This window comes from Dermacentor variabilis, chromosome 1, assembly GCF_050947875.1.
Source record: "Dermacentor variabilis isolate Ectoservices chromosome 1, ASM5094787v1, whole genome shotgun sequence".
NCBI lineage: Eukaryota > Metazoa > Arthropoda > Arachnida > Ixodida > Ixodidae > Dermacentor > Dermacentor variabilis.
The window spans coordinates 283540427-283558020 of NC_134568.1; the positions used below are offsets into that span (position 1 = coordinate 283540427).

Consider the following 17594-nt stretch of genomic DNA (forward strand, 5'->3'; position numbering starts at 1 on the left):
GCGCTCGCCATAGGCGCAAAGGCATTGTAGACGAGCTCAAGTCCGATGCCCTAGCAAAGGGGCCGATGGACAAGAGGAAAATGTGTGCGTGCCCAGTGTCATCTGGGCGAGAGCTCCTTCACGCGAGCACCACCTGTGCAAACTAGTCCATGACCAAGGCCACCACCACCAACTGTCGCAAGTGGAAAGGAACAGCCATTGGGTTGGCAGAACAGGTGAATGCCCGCATCTCAATCCCCGCAGTATGCGTCGTCGGTGCTGTTTTGGGTTTGATGACACCTGCCCAGCCCGCACACTGTGTGTTTGACTTGACCTGGGAATTAGAGATATGGCACACTCAAAATGGTGAAGGGAAGTGCAGCACAGAAAGGCCACTTTATATGCATCCTCGTTGCCAGTGCTTGTCAAGCTAGCTTTTTGATTGCAAGTGCCCACAGTCATTGAGTGAACTCTTCATGTGTGTGTCTAAGTGTGGAATGGCACCACACATAGTTTGAAAGAACATTTAATTTCTGCTGCTTTGGATTCTGTCTGCTTTTTTAAAATTGCTTTGATGCACAAGCACCTAAAGGGACTTTAATTGGGAAGAATACTTTGAGCTGTAATAATAAATTGCCCTTCAATACCAAAAATGCTGCTCTTGCTGTGAGAAGTGGATTGGTAAGACAAAAAACTACACAAAAGCGAAAAATGGGTGGTGATGGTGCCTTGGAAGTTTCTACGCCAGGTTGTTGTAAACATCATGGGTTCTGACAGTGTCTGCTGGGCCCTAGTTAAGGGGGGAGGAGGGGATCAGAATGAACTTTTTGTTTCTTGACAGAAAGGGCTGAAATTTGGCACACACACTGCACATTGCAATAAAGAGAAATCTCAAATTTCATTAGGATATCTTAATTAGTTTTTGTTTTATAAGAATTTATAAGTTCCTTGCTTGTGGAAAACCTGGCACAGTAACGAAACATGGTAGGGAGCTGGGAATACTTTGCATGTTTGCCCAGATGTCTAATCTACATCAAGACAGTGTTAGATTTTTTTTTAGTGCGCCAATAATTTTTTGCTCAACATAACATGCACATGACTGTGCTTCACTGCATGGAGCCATGTAGTAATTGTGAAATCATTAAATAACTGAAAGATAAAGAAACATTTCAAGACTGTCTTTAAGTACAGCACAGCTTGTGGATCGCAGCAAAACAAACTGGACCAAAATCGGTCCAGCCATTGTTGTGCTATGCTTTCCACGAGCGAGGTGATTGACAAAAAAAAATGCAATTGAGAAAATTGGCTGCAAAGTTTTAAAAGCACCAGGGCTGTAATATTTTGAATCATTGCTGTCAGGCATCTTCTTACACCTTTGCCTCTTTGTTTGGTGGGCTTTGGATGCCTTCTTCAGGCGTTCTTTATCCTTTTCTTGCGCCGTCTGGAGTAGTGCATGACCACCATTTTCACTGCCAGACCGAGCCTGGTATCACAGTGTACACCCACAGAACGCAGTTGGCATCTTGGGCACAGAGTTTTAGCGATCAAAGAGTTCATCGCGGAAACAGGCATAATAATGAACTCAGTCACAAGGGGCCGAAATTTGTTCTTGGCATTGCTGCTTCCGCTCAGTCGCGAACGCTGCATGCCTGTGCACTTCTGCAGTCACCGCTGACACAAAACGCGGCTTGAGGCGCGTCTGAATCGTGCGACGATTTGTCTGGTGAGCCTTGAGTCACCATACAGTATGTAGCTCGTCGACGGTTGGGGCTCACTCGCAGGCTACGTGTCCCTATCGCACGATGCATCGGAAACGCACACCGTCTCTGCCGGCGATGGCGAGACCTTCGACCCGCGTCGCCTCCAACAACGCGATCTCGGTTACTGACTCGCGCGGCCGTACGCATAGGTGCGAGAGCCTCCGATGGCACGTCTTCCGGTGGCTTTGTTATCAGTGTCGATGTCACAGGGCGATTGTCGGCTTCGCTGCTGGAATCGCACGGTGCAAGATAACGCGGCACGTTATCCGCGTGTTCAGTCTGGTTCTCCGCTTCTCCTGCTGGCCGCCGTCTTTTTCTCGCCGTAGGAGGTTTGTGCTTCCGTTTTCCGAAGGCATGCTTCATTTAAAAGTTCTTTTCGAACGAGCGACGATCCATCAGTGGGCCTCTTCGATTTTCGGAGTTCTGGCAGCCAGATGGCAGCCTGCTAGTTCCGGTTCTGACAGGAAGTCACATGGGCTAGGATCCCAAGACAACCCGAACCTGCCCGAAGTTTGCAAAATCGAACGCCGGTACAGCTGGCCAAATGTAAACATGCTACCAGCATGGCAGCGCCCATCGAGGCCGGCGCGCGCTCAACGTAGTCGGCCCATTTATGCGTTTCCAGCTTGAAAATATATTGTTGCATTCAGGGATATGATCACTTTCGCGCGATTTCGCGCGACTTGGCGCAGGACGCGTACTCGGCCAACCTTGCTTGCGCAGCGCAACAGATAGCCTCCGACGCGGCGGATGACAAGACGCGAAATTGTGATTGTATACTCGAAAGTGATAGCTGGAGGATCCCTGGTCGCAGCGATCACGTCGACCACCGGCGACATTGATGAGTTGGCGTTGTCATCACAAGACATGAAAAAGCAGGTTATCGGGTACGTCTAGCTCATACGCATAAAATTTCGCGCCGACCTGCTTGGGCTTCGATTTCATAAAGTTTTTTGTGGCTGATGGTGCTTCTCATTTAAGGGGGGATATGGGGATCAAAGCTAACTTTTTTATTTACCATCCGATTTTGATTAAATTTTGCACAGATGTTAAGGGGGGAGGCTACCCTGGAGACCGAACTTTCTTATTTTTTAAGATATCCAGATGAAACTTTCAGGGTACGTCCACACCACCGAACTATGAGGAACTGCATAGTTTCATGAAGATATGTTTATTAGTTCCAGAGTTATTGAGGTCTAACTAGGTGATTCATGTATATGCCTGAGGAAGAGCTTGGAGAAATGCCAGGACATCGTAGGAAGCTGAAATTCACTGTGATGATCCCTTGATAGATATCCCAGGGGGCTAAAGAGCCCTTTTCTTTAATTTCCCCTCCAAAAATTTTTAAGACAACTTTGAATTTGATGTAGCCAGTAATGACCACATTCATCAAAAATTAATTGCTTAGTATAAATTAACTGCACGAGCTTTCAAAAAAAGAAGCCTGTTACCCCCTGGCAAAGTCGTTCAGGAACAGAATAAAAAAAAACGGCATACAAATCTGAAGAGCGGTTCTTGAGATATCGCCTTCCCCAGCACCACTACTAGCGAAAAAATCCATTCCGAGAAAACAGGCCTTAAAGTTGAACACGTGTTTTTTTTTTATTAGAAAGCTCCTGCGGATCTTCTAATCAGCTCTTGCGGCTCCAGGCACACTCAGTGTGTCGGATTTTCGACTGGCGGCGGCCGAAAGCACAGTTCCGCCACTGAAAAGCGTCTACGCAGTCAGCACTCGCTGCGGGAGATCGGAAGTTCGATGCTCGTACAAGACTCATATCGCGCTCCCGTGCACCGAACATCTGCACTGTCTTGGGCTTTGCCGGCATCGCGTGCAGCGAAGAACTAGCGAAAAAAGAAAAGCTGAACAAATAATATAAAAGATAGCGCAAGGCGATGAGCAGCGCGCAAGCTCATGTTGAGGCGGACAGAGCAAGGGGCAACAACGACGCGAGCGCGGCATCAAAGGGAGCAGCAGCCGCCGCCCGCGCAGCAGCCAATGGCAGGCGCGCTTTATCCCGCGATATTTGAACGCGCTGCTCCGGCCAATCAGCGCTCCGCATCACATCGCGGGAAAACGCCCATAGCGCCTCAACCGCGCCGACGATGCCATTTTGCAAGGCGGCAAAATAGAGACAAAGAATCCACGGTCAAAACGACACCAAGATGGCGCGGGCAGGCCACATGGGCCGGGAATGGCGCGCCCGCGAAGTTTGACTTCATTTCGGCATTTGGGCGTGTTTTTTGGGCCGCGGTGGCCTCAAAAGTAGCGTTATTTTTGGTACATTACAGCTGAATTAGGTGCTGATAATTACAGAACAGGTAGTTTATGAGACATACAACCCAAAAATATGGTTTTTCAAAAATCGACTTTTTCGCTATTTTTCGGTTTTCAAGGGCCGCGTCCCCCCTTAATAATATCACATAAACAAAACTGTGAAAATATGGCTGCAATATCTGAAGTACTTTTTTGTTTACAAAATTGTTCTGCTTTCATTTTTGCAAAATGCCTGCACACCTGTATATTGGTGCTAGGAGTTCAAACAAACATTGATAGCACTCCTATATGTATCCTCCACACAGTGACATTCCTGTAATTTTTTTTGCCTAACAGAATTTTTTTATATTTTCATTCTTCTGCAGCTACTTCAGTTGCATGAAAATCTCGACTGTGAAAACAAAAGATAACAAATTATTGAAGCAACTATTTTGAAAACAAATTATGTCACTGTGTGCAGTGGTGCACAATGAGTGTAACAAAACAAACGGTGTAAAAATATTCATAACGGTGGCTGAGATATTGGCTTTGCAAGTTGACCTTGGTGGTAGAAAAAAGTTTTGAGAAAAAGGTGTTTGAAGTTTTGGGCCATGTTTATTCGACTAGAAACTACCGGCCTTGTACGTACAGGTGTCAGGTTGATCTCGTGGCTTCTTGGATCTTTTATGCTTGCTTTCATGTGCTTTTTGTGCCCTCTTCTTGCGCAAGGCATCTTTCTCAGCTGCTCGACTCGCTTGAGTTCGTCGCCACCAAGCATGCTCCTCCAGCCGTAAACCCTATCTTCCGTTCGGTTGCCGGCACAGAACCAAGTGACGCGCGGACAGTGGCGGCGGTCATATCCAACACCTCCGACAAGATGAATTGTGACTCAAGATGTGACTGCATGGTGCGACCATTGCTGATGCACGGTTCGTCTTCACGGCCGCAGACGCTCGCGCTTGGACCGCACTTTCGTCGTTCATCTCGGTGACGGCGGTGGCACAATCGGGGTACGTCGTGGAGCATTTACAGGGCGTTGCAGGCCCGGAAGCATCGGAAAAGGCGGTTATTAGTTCGGTATCATCACCACTGGAACTCAAGGCTGCAACAGCCTGCGAATTGCCCGGCAATGCGTCGACAGTTCAAGCTTCCGCACGGACGCAACTCTGCTAGGACTACTTATCCTTCATATGTTCGGCGGCTTGCGCTTGCGGCTGCCGAAGCGGTGCTTGGTCGCGTATTTCGTCGTCCACGTCCGCCAAGTCATGCGCGAAGCCACAAAATGAAATAGAAAACTAAAATCCGAATAAAGCGATGAAGCGGCGGCGTACCTCGAATATCCAACACGTAAACAAAGGGGCAGCAGCCAGCGCGCGAAGAAACGGGAGAAGCAGACGCCGCAGCAGCTCGCTTCCAGACCCGGCCAATGGGGCGGCTCATAGAACGCACGTGACTGAGCAAGCCAATCGGCGGCCGCGACAAGCAGCTCCGCGACCTTCAGACTTTTTGCTTTTTTATGCTTGCTCTTCTCTCTATCAGGAAATGAAAAAGAGGAGTCAAAAGGCGAAGAGGCGCGCTTTTCAACGGTACCAGCATGGCCGCGCCGCGTACTGCCGTTCCGGAGCTAGGGACGCTCGAAAACCGCGACTTTTCCACCGATTTTTACGAAATTTTCGCTGTATTGCTTTATGTATATATTTATTTATGCTACTTAGCAGTCGTTTTCAGCGGAAATACTTGGAAAACTTATAGAAAAGGGATCAAAGATTCGAAATCTGCAACTTTCTAAAAAGTGATTTTTGGGTCGTTTTTCCAGAGTTGATCCCCGCGTCCCCCCTTAAGGAGCTGGGGACGCGGCTGGCGCATGAATATGCACGTCGCCTGTGACGAGCGAAACGTTTCACACGAAAAACAAAACATTGGTCGCAATCATGCGAGCAATAAGCCTATGTACGTGTGTCTAAACGTACCGAGTGCAATCAGTGTATTCTTAGATCAACGGCCTACAGTTCGAACACATATCGGTTTCGAGCTGCCACAGCATACGATGGAGAGACGGAGCGAACACGGGCTAGCTGCAAAGCCTTCGCTAACTGCAGAGAAAGGAGATATACATACGCGAGATACGTGAAAAGGAACGCCACCAGAGAAAGACGAACCCAAAATGTACCGCAATGTGTGAATGAGCGTCTACAACTTGCGTGGAACACGATGCAGATAACATGCACGCATGAGAGTGCGACGCGCTGTTCACTGCCGCGAAGAAGCAATCAGCTGGGGACATGCACACAAAAGCTTCAAACGGTTCACCACGGCTCGTATCGCACCGCTTCGCGATGTGGAACGGTGCGTTAGTGCCTAAAAAGATAACGCTAGAAGTAAGGAAATCCCAAGATGACCGTAGACAGTTGGCTGAGCGAGGTAAATTTAAGTCCTCAAGCACCCGCGTTGCAATCCGTGAAGTCCCCGTAAAGATGGCGGCGAGCGCCCATCGCCTCTTTTAGTCGTCGGCTAGCCAGAGAACTTCCAGAGAGCAGCCAGACCAAAATCGTCCTGGCAGGTTCTGGTAGCCTGCGGGTAGCCAGAACCGTCCAGCGCGAGCAAAACGAACGCCCGGCGGAAGTGCGTAGCGCGGTGGGCAGAGCAACCCGAGAAAAACGAAGACGCTCTGGCTGGCTCTGGCAGCCCGCGGGTAGCCAGAAGTGGAAAATCGAAAAAGCTCACTGACCTGCGGTCCGCTGTGGTTGCCAGCTTGCCCGCTGCTGCAGCAGCAACCAATGGCGAGACGCCGTTCAGTACGGCAACCAATCGGAGGCCCGCTTTCATCACAGGGCCCGTGTGACCGCCTCTAGCAGACCCGCGCTTCTTTTGTGTTTGTTACAAGATGGTGACGACCGAAGAATTCAGAAACGGAATGTCGAAACTTCGAGCTTTCGAACGATACCAAGATGGCGGCGTTCGGTGGCGGGAAAGACGAGTTAGGGCTCCGCGAACTGTGGTAATTTTACGCGATTTAAAGCTGTTTTCTTGCCCTACGCACTGATAAATTAATTTTTTTCTGGCACTTTTAGTGCGTTTTCATTCAAACCATTTTGATACAATGTAGATTAGGCATTGCAGATACCGAAATGCATCGTTGCCAAAAATCGATCTTTTTTGCAATTTTCGCGATCTGATCCCCGCGTCCCCCCTTAATTTATCAGTAAATATGCAGTACATTGCATTCTAAAGGAGCCAAAGGGCAAGTTTCAGGAATTTTTACTGAGCGACTGTGGGCAAAGTACTTTAAAGAATACATTGAAATCTGTGATGTCACACTGATGTACTGGTGCTGGGATTTAAGCGTGAAATTTCAGAATTGTACTTTTTCTGTTTTAACATCTCAATTATTACCGTCAACTCTTGACAATTCGAACTCGAAGGGGCCTGAAAACTTATTCAAATTAAAGGATGCTAATCAGTCAGTTATTAGGCGCATTGGTGCTTATACTGTGATAGTAGGCAGTGGGTGGACGTGTGTGTAATAAAAGGAAGCATATGTCCAGTGACAATCGCCCCTTCTAACTTTCGGTGGGCTTCACCGTTTTGTAAAACTGCTGTGTTGGGCGTAGTTGACTTTTGGGAACCGGCATTATGCAACGCGCCATGCTTTCAGCACTCCTAAGACGTTGGCGAGGATTACAAAGGCTGAGTCGGCACTATTGCTAAGAGCAGCGAATTGTTTAAATAAAAAACACAGTACCGAACAGCAAGAACCTTGGTAGTGAACGTCGAAGTAGCTAGGCATAGTGTTGCCTTATTGAGGCTACGGCTGCCAATGGATCTACGTGCGAGAGCGCCGGCTCGAGGCGGTGTGATAACCAAGTGGCTGTGGTGGTGGCTTTGATTATTGTCGTGTCGGACCTGCGGTCATGGCAAAAAGTTTGGAAAGTTTGACAGTGAAGGTTTTTGCGGCTGAAATTTCGGACGTCCTTATACATTGCCTCTATGTGGGGTACATGGTAGTGCCGTGGCACTAACGAAAGTCACTAACCCGTCACAGACAGAAGTAATTGGTGATGCGCGCCTGCACGTGCCTGTGCACAAATTTCCACCACAGCTTTTTTTCTTTTTCTTATTGGTGCATAGTATTGAGAAGTCTCTCCTAAGCTCTTCCTCTATGGCGGGGTCAGAGGAATGCTGGTTGGAGGCGCTGCTGCGTGATTTGGCGCGCTGCTGAGAGCATTGTCAGAGCACAGTATGTTCGAATTCACAATCTCAAATGCTTGCACGTTAGAATTACCGGTTGTTTTCGTCCATTGAACTACACGTAATTTGACGGGACAACAGTGCCAGTTCGAATAAACTGAAGTTTGAATTGATGAGATTCGACTGTATAACTGTGAAATTAATGAAATAGGGTTGCGAAAGTTCCGCTCAGTGTTTCTCATTATGCCCCTTAAAAGGGCCCCTCACCAGGCCCCATAGCAAATTTCGGTTTTATGCTGTAAGTTGTTACGTGTCATCTAGAGAGTGTTCTGCCGCAAAAATTTTTCAAATCTGTTCATTAATAGTTCTAAATAATTCAGTGCCACGAGCCCATGATTTCAGAAGGCAAGCGTCACTGCCAAGAGACTCTCTCCACTTACCCTGTCTAGCCTCCGCAAGTCCAGTTCCTTCTGCGTTCTCCCGTACCGGAGCTCGAAAGTCACGTGACGCATACTCCACAGGTCCCAACTTCAATTTTTGTTTTGTTCCTCCGTGGCTTTTTTACTGCACGACGCATCTCCGCTGACAGTATCGCAGGAGAGCTGTTGCAATTGTCTCGTATCGTGCAGCACACAATTTTGCGCACTGTGCACGAGGACACGTGACTAGCAATATAAGTCAGTGTTAAATGAATACTGAGGCAGGCACAAGCGGATCACAGAGCATGATCACCTGCTTGAACACGGTAGAAAATTACATAGTTTCAGTGTCTGCACGCACCACTGCACGTCATGGGAACAAGCAGGCAAAACGGAAGTACAGTGGACTCTCTTTAAATGGAACCTCAAAGGACCAGGGAAATTGGTGCTGCTTATCAGGAGTTACATTTACTGAGAGACAAAGCCAAATACAATTTCATTAGTACTACAAAACCAATCAACCATGAGGATGGAGTTTCATCGAAGAGGCAGTTCTGTTTGAGCGATTTCCATTTACAGTGGAACCCCGGTTATATGTCCCCCGGTTTTGTGATGACCCGGGTTTTACGACGGATCAGCGCAGTTCCGGCGAAGTCCTCATAGAAGCAATGTATTAAAAACCCCGGTTATTCCACACAATTTTACGCCCGACCCACATTATACGATGACCCTCGCGAAGCGCGTGAGTTTCTCCCCCACCAGCAGCCGCCCGTGGCGCTCGCTGTGCTGAAATAGTGCCTTTTCTTCTCCACAATCACTTTCTCCCTCTCTTCTCAATGGCGTCGCCTCTTGTCGCATTGGGGAAGCGTGTCTCCCCCCCCCCCACCAGCAGCTGCCCGCAACGCCCGCTGTGCTGAAATAGCGCCTTTTCTTCTCCACAATCACTTCCTCCCTCTCTTCTCGGCGGCATTGCCTCTCGTCCCGCTAGGGAAGCATTTCTCTCCTTCCAGTTTCCCATCAGCAGATGGTCGACAAGGTAGCGCGGAGAGGCCTAGGTTTAACGCACGTGTTCTTGGTCGTAATCATAGCGACCAGCGTTCAGCGGAGGTTTTGAGTTGTCGAGCAACGCAACGCACAACGTCCCGAAAGTGGACAGTTCTGTCACTTGGCGATAAGCTGATTATTATCGAGGAAGCGGAAAAGCAGCACAGAGCCAGGAAAGCCAGCATTGCTCGGTGCCTTAAGATACTCTAATCTTTGTCGTGATTAAGTGCGTCAAGCAAGGGTACCGGAAGCGGTTAGTGCAGCGTCAGCTGGCGGCTATGGAAAGCAGGGAGTCTGAAAAAAATATCACTGTGCTCGACACCATGTATTTTATTGCCAGTTCGTGGAATGCAGTGTCGCGAAGCACAATCGCTAACTTGTTCAAGCACTGTGGCTTTAAGCGGGAGACTGCCTCCTCTGCTGGGGATGCAACAACCTCGATGCCGCTCGAGGCCAATGCAGGCTTCGCCGCCGACGATTTCGAGAGTTTAAACCTCACCACGACCTTCGCCGAGTACGTGGAGGCCGACGACAACGTTGCGATCGAGGAGGCTTTGCCTAGTGCCAACACTGATGCAACATTGGACGAGGACAACAACGACGCCACAGATGCTGTGCCTGTGCCTACCACATTCGCCGAGGTGCTGCGGCACATAGACGGCATATAGAACTTCATCTGTTCACGCGACGCTGCAGAGGACCTTCTTTTGGATGTTGCCCAACTCGAGCGAAAGCTCTTGGTTCGTGTATTTTTATAGGCATAATTTATGTTCGGAGTTTACAACGCTTTTTCGCGGTCCCGAGAAAGTCGTATAATTGGGGTTCCACTGTATTGAGATTCCACTGTACATCTCTTGCTGTGGTGCGAAGTGAAGCAAGAACACGCAGACATTTGGTTTCTGTTTTATTATTTCTCTGAACATTAATTCATCTATTGAATCAACAGATTATACAAATTACAGATGTTGGCTTGAATAACTCTCGAAGTCATGTCACTGTGAGCGATGTCGCAGCACAAACACATGTATGTAGGCGAACTCGCACGTATACGTTGCCCTCCGGCTTGAAGCTCAACTTTGCGAGGAGAGGGGGCAAATGGCGTTCAGCTTGAAATTTCGGCTCTTTCCATAGTGCGTAGCGAGGTAATACTTAGCAGTGTTGTAAAACTGGGTCCGCACAGCCACAAAGGGCCCATGGACAGTACCATGCCAGGTGCCGGTAGAAAGATAGGTGCCGAGCAATGTTCAAAGAATGAGAAAAGGGTTTATAAACAAAAGTACATGAAGTTTTACACACGCAGCTCCAGCTCTTGGAGCATGCTACATGCTGTAGTCCGATACAACTTAAGTCTGCAGTGAAGCCCCGCTCATGCCCTCATAACCGTCAGCCATGTTCCTCTGCAAGGCTGCAAATAGTTTCTGCTTTAAACTTTCCCTGTTGCCTAAATAAGCTATTAACCACAAAAATAAAATTATTAGCCCGTAATGTTATGTTTTCACTCGTGTATTATAAGGAAATGGTAAAAGCCTAATTCTTTATTGAACTGAAATAAAACACTTGCTTTGCTACAACTATTTATTGTCAAGTTTCACTTCACTTGGCAGTGAAGTTACATGAGTAAAATGGGCTTAGCAATGAAATGAACTGTACCGCAGACTTTTGGAAGAGTGAAATGCTCAGATTCCATTCACTTTGTCCGTGTCTGCTGCATACCTCATCGCTTCCGCAGATGAAAAGACTCTTCAAGAACAGCAGGCGCTCGGGAGGTATAAAGTACGATGCCATTTCTAAACGGTCGCATGATGACAATTTTGTTTGCTTCTGTGATTGGCTGGCGGAGTAACACAACCCAGCGTGGTCTGTGTGCCTTGGTTGCCAGCTGCTGTTTTTTTTTTTAAGTTGTTCTACTATAGTCTTTGCATGTCCGAGCTTCCCTCCTCCTCACAGCCATCTAGATCCGCTTTTTATGCCGTTTATTTCCCTCTGTTCCTTCGTAGAGGAAATTCACTGGCCAATCACAAACACTGAAGATTCACCACCCCCGACGTCCCACCCTTGTGGTGCCTCTCCTGTCCCCAATGTTGCACAATACGAAGTGACCACGGGGCGAACTGTGAATCGGCCATCGACGCCTTTTCCCGGGAGTTCTCGATAATGGCCGTGTCATCTATCAGTGGCCTCTTTGTGAGGGTCAGGAGTGAGTGACATTCTTTGAAGTGAGCCATCATTTCTGGGCACTCGAAAAGCCGAAGATCTGGAACATGACTGCCTGTCCGTAAGACAGTTGACGCTGATCAAGCTGCCTTGAGTGAATGATGAGGCGTGATCAGCACCCATGATAGCCGCGTGTCTGTGAAACATCCTTTGTTCTGAGGGATCGTCAGGCACAACAGCAGACACGATTGTAGCCCGCATTGTATGCACTGCACTTGTCTGCCCAAAATGGCCAGACCTGGTGAGGGACCATTTAAGAGGGGACATGGTGATTAGAACTAACCTTGCCTATTTTTGAACCAAGCTTGATAAAAGTTGGCATGCTTGTTTGGTTTCGTTTCCCAGTTCTAAAAATGCAGTTATTTTTTTCTATAAGTTCATTATTTCATTACATAATTAAAAAGCAGTGTCTTTTGTTCTTAAAATAACGACCGCACAGAAATGTACAAATGACATGTGGATCAACAGAAAAAAGCACAAGACGCAACAATGGAAGCACTTTTATGGTTGGGTTAATATTTCTTACTAAATAGTACACTGAATGTCATTGTTTTGATTATTGCCCTGCATTGGTCTCACAAAAAAATTTAATTTAGGACGAAAAAAAGGAAAAACTGCTTCCTATGTTGTATACTCTAAACATGTAGCTTCATGCTGCAAAAGGAATTCTTTGATAGCTACTGATATATCACAGTAAAGGCTAGACCACATGAGAGCGATGTTGTGCGTGACTGCTTCAAGCGCCAAAACGGGCCGTCGCTTGAACAGATTGCTTGGTCTTGTCGCTCAATCGCTCGGTTCTGAAAATCTAGAAGTGTCACTTGTCGCCCGAAAGTGCTAAGAGTGACTAGGCCAATAACATGAAGCGGGAACTGGATGTACATCACTAAAGTACTACCGATTGTCGCATGGAACGAGCAAGCGATTGAATTTTTATGTGTGCAAGGATAAAAACCTACTGCAAGACCTTCAGAAATATTTTATGCTGCTTTTTACAATAAAACGCATCAACTTAAATTAATAAAGCACGCATAATGCTAGTTTCGGCACAAATTTTCTGCCCTCATACTGGCAACACCAGGGAGACGTTGCTAAATATCGTCACTCGCACGGGGTATGACTTGTAGGGGACGAGCAAACACGACAGCCATCTCCATCACGTCACTTGTCGCTGTCGTGTGCAAGATCGCTTGCATGGAGTTTATACTTAAATGTCTTGATGGGTATGCAAAATTAGTATTTCGAGAAAATCAGCAAAACAAACATGTTGCTACTATTGAAATAATTTTCACCATTTTTTCATCTATATTAATGAAACTGCAGTTTTCTAAACATTTTTGTACAGATTTCAAATATGTAATTAGTTTTACTGCAGGTGGATTAGTTCCTAAGGTACTTTTCACTTCCATTGTTTTAGGGGGGACATAGGTTATTGAGGTAACTTTATTTCTGGATCAAATATGATAAAACTGCATATGCTAATGCAGTGTGTTTATATTAAACATCCAATTTTTTGCATATACATAGGTAATACCTTCTATTGTCGACCCAGTGTCACTGCAGGTTGCACACGAGATTAATAACTTTAATCGGAAAAAATGCCATTCAATGTCATTTGCCAAAAACCGGTGCTCCGCATTTCTAGCACAGTGAGATGGTTCATGAGGAAAGGGGGTGCACGAGATGACTTATGGCAAGACTGCAGTCACATTCACCTTTGCCCACCGCCGCACTGCAACTTGTGCTTTACACAAGACGGCAGAACATTTATAGAATCAAGGCTTACGAGACCTGCTTCGAATCGAAGCAGGTCTCCATTGCATCCGAGCCAGCCGCGGCTGCATCAGCGTGAGTGAGAAAATCTGATTTTTGTTTGGTAGTCGGCGTTGAAGCAAAGTCTTGCACTTTTTCTTGAGCCTTCACTTTCTCCAAATCATCTGGCTGCAGTGATGGGACGCCGCCTGAACACCGGCCGCTGCCAGACCCGCTTTCATCTGCTAAGTTTGTTCCAGTCACAGGAGGTAGTTCAGTGGAGCTGGGCACAGGTAGCAAATTATTGCCGCTACTTTCCAAAGCTAATGCGCACTTTCGAAAGTTTAACAATCCTCATTTCTTCTGTTCGCTGAATTTATGGCTTGCAGAAAACTGAATTTGACATCATTTCGTGCCGAGTTTCGCACGCCCGAGCAGACTACGGCGAAAATCTGCCAATGGCATGGCATGCTTACGATCACGTCTGAATCAACAAATAAAATTTCGCATTGGGACTTTTTTTTTTTTTTTCAGGCTTTTTCTTCGTAGCCATTCAGCGCACAGAGTAGCAGTGACGTGAAAGCTAAATGAGAAGAATGGCATTTTCAAACAAGACCAAGATGGCTGTGATCGGAAACTTAAAAGTGCAACAGCGTGGCATGGAAAAAGGCCCTTTTTTTGCGCGTTTATCAGTAAAAATGCAGCTTGCCGGCATGACATAAAACGCCATTACGACCAAAATATTGGTCCAAGATGGATGAAAATTTCTAAGATAATGCATCAGACACTAGAACCCAATGTGCCGCATTTCGATGGGGGCGAAATGCGAAAACACCCGTGTGCTTAGATTTAGGTGCACGTTAAAGAACCCCAGGTGGTCAAAATTTCCGGAGCCCTCCACTACGGCGTGCCTCATAATCAGAAAGTGGTTTTGGCACGTAAAACCCCAAATATTAAAAAAAAAAAATTAGAACCCAATGTGTGCGTGTGTGTGTGTTTTAATGTTTCCGTGATTTGTCGGTCTCTAAGGCCCGTCTTCCTCCATAAAGGGGCCCCCTCACCTGGCTTGACCATTTTTAAGAAACAAATGTAGCGTATACGTGATGAGCTTACCATTGTGTCTGCAATGTAAGGTATTACGCCACTGCGAAAACAGCTGAAATTCCAAAGCAAATGCCACGCTTCGTACTCTCAAAGCAGCCCACTCCCAGCCGGCAGGGACACTAGTCTCTTCGCAGTGCATGTTTTGTCATTCACCTTAACTAAACATCCAATGCGAAAGGCTCAATGCCTCAAGACTGGAAGCGCGGCTTACACCGCGGTACGTCCCTGGGCTCCACTATACGAGAACACTAGAAAGGAACATCGTTTGGGAACACTACTATAGGCAGAGGGAAACTGTCTCCCTTGGGTGTGATGCTCACCTCCTGGCAGCAAAATAACAGGACAGTCAATTTTCTGTTTCCCCCAATAACGAACCGATTTGGAAAATTCTTTCTGCAACATGCTTCTTGGACAGTGCCGTACAGCCTCCAGTGTATAACTAAAATTTGCACTGGGGCCTGGTGTGGGGCTCTTTGAGACGCATACCAAGTCAAGTAGGAGGACTCAACAGTCGTGGTGCTATACTTTGGACATGATGTGCTTTGCAGAGCGTTGAAGCTTGGTTGGCCTGATGTGAAATCTCTTCAATTGCAGCGGACCCACTGGTGGGCAGCATCGCCACACAGTTCATGCAGCAGAGGGAGGAGCATGACCGTATTGCCAGACTGTGGACAAAGCGCTATGCTACATAAGCTTAGATAGCGAAGTAGTGGTTGCAACGACATTAATTATTGCAGTGTACACGCTCCTCCTTCCTTCCCGTCTCCACCACCAAAGTTTTTTTCGTCCTCTCATCCCTCTGCAGGGATCCACATCAGGCTTGTTGTGATGCCAGTGGTGTGTGCATGAGTCAGCCTCTGCTATTTCTTTATCGTTCACCTTTTTTATATATATATATATAAATGTATGTATACATAATGCCTGGTGCATCATGCATCTATTCTAGGGCAAAAAGAAAGTGAGATTCCTTTTGCACAAGCAACTCCGTTTGAGCATCTGTATATAGAGTTTATTTTTCGACGTTATGCCCATTTTGTAACTTAATCATATGTTGGCCCCTTGTTTTTGGCTTAATCATGATTTGTAAATTGCAATATTGTGAGGAAATGTGAAATAGTGGCTGCTTTGATATTGTAAAGCAGTTGCCAAAAATATTGGAAATAGTGCTGGAGAGAGCTTGCTTGACCTATCCTTGCCCCCTACTACATCCCACGCCCCTTTTTTTATCTACTTACGTTAGAGCTTGTTCATAGTAATGGCGCTTCTCCTTTTAGTGGCTTACCAAAGTGGTAATAGCCATGTAGAATTTGTGACTCCTGAATATAAGTGCAGAAAACCAGCCAGTTGGTGTAATCTCTGAGCACTTCTTAAGGCCATCTAATGAATTGTGTGCCCGTAATCAAGAGCATGTTGGACTTTTACAACTCCAAGTGGCCGGTGTGCATGCTGTTTGCACCGAATGAATTGTGTGTGCCGCTTTAATTCTATCTGTGTGTACATGCGCGTGGTGTGTTATGGGCATGAGAGAATGTTTTTACTGCTAAGACTGATGATAGCATACTGAAAGATGTTTCATTCCAGTTGTAGGCACTGAAGAATGAAGTGGCATGAGGAGTAAAGCAATTCTGGTGGGTTAAACCAAGTGCAACTGTTCCTTGGATGTGTGTGTGTGTGTGTGGTCAGTGTGGAGCTTTCTTTTCCGGTGGCTGTTGTCTGAGGGGGTGGGGGGAGTTTACTGTTTACAAGCTTTCACATAGGGAACACTGTGTTGTAGTTCACACATCAAGTGAACTTTGTGTGGCAGCAAAAAAAAAACATTTTAGGCCATTTTCATGAATTTTTCCCCATGTAATTGTGTAGCTACAGATGTGTCAGTTCTGTTTGCTTGTTACATAGTGATTGTGGTGTTGTGTAATTTAAATCTTCTATACAAAGTGCATAAACAATAAAAAAAAAAACAAATGAATTTGTGCCCGACTCTCATCTTGAATACAAAATGTTTACCTTTATCAATAGTGGCAGCTTGTTCGTAATTGTGCACATGAGCACTGGCATGTTTTGCCATCAATCAAGTACTAACATACAGTGGCGTAGCAACAGGGGGGGCCGGGGGCCCCGGGTGCGTGCAAGGGGCCAGTGCGGGGGGGGGGGGGGGTGTCATATACGTCTGAAGACACCCCTCTTTCCGCCTGCTACACCTGCGGTGGGGGGGGGGGGGGTACAGAAGGCCTATGGGCCCCGGGTGCCAGACGACCTAGCTACGCCACTGCTAACATACATCTGGGTCATGGTGATGAAGATGTGCGTATTGTACATATATGTTGCAGTCCATGACCATATATGAATTGTGGTCAAGCCATCCAATTTGGTTGCAATTTCTGATCCAAGCTTCGGCACTTGAGAGGATGTCCCTGTGGGTGAGCAGCATAGCCAATTGCGCAAGAGCACGCCCCTGCCCCATCCTGCTCCGAGCCTGTATTTTAACAAGCTTGCACAGATACTGTGCAAAAGCAAGCATAATGAGTCGTTCCGTTCATGCTGCCTCGTTAGTCTAATAAACCAAAACCTGAAGTGCGCCATCACCCTGAAAGTCATCAAAGCGTGCAAAGCCACGGTAGAGTGCACTGCCACAAGTAGCCGATGTCTTCCATATTGCATTTGCTGCTGTCGCTCTTGTTGCATTCTCTGGTGAATGTTCTTGAGTTTTTGCTGTGTGGTCTTGCCGCTTGTCCCGCAGTTCTGCATTCCTTTCACTAGCATGGCACGGAGCTCATTTAAGGTCATTGGGTCGAAAAGAAGCCTCATATAAGGCCCGCTTGCACCTTGTTTAGCACAGATGTTGACGATGCCGCTTTGAAAATGGTAAAAAAAAGTGAACCG

General features: G+C 46.8%; 1 pseudogene; it reads left to right on the forward strand.

Annotated features, from left to right (window-relative positions):
* Positions 1-16727, forward strand: part of LOC142566207 (ubiquitin-conjugating enzyme E2-24 kDa-like) — a 29135-nt pseudogene extending 12408 nt beyond the window's left edge.
* The last annotated feature ends 867 nt before the right edge of the window (positions 16728-17594 follow it).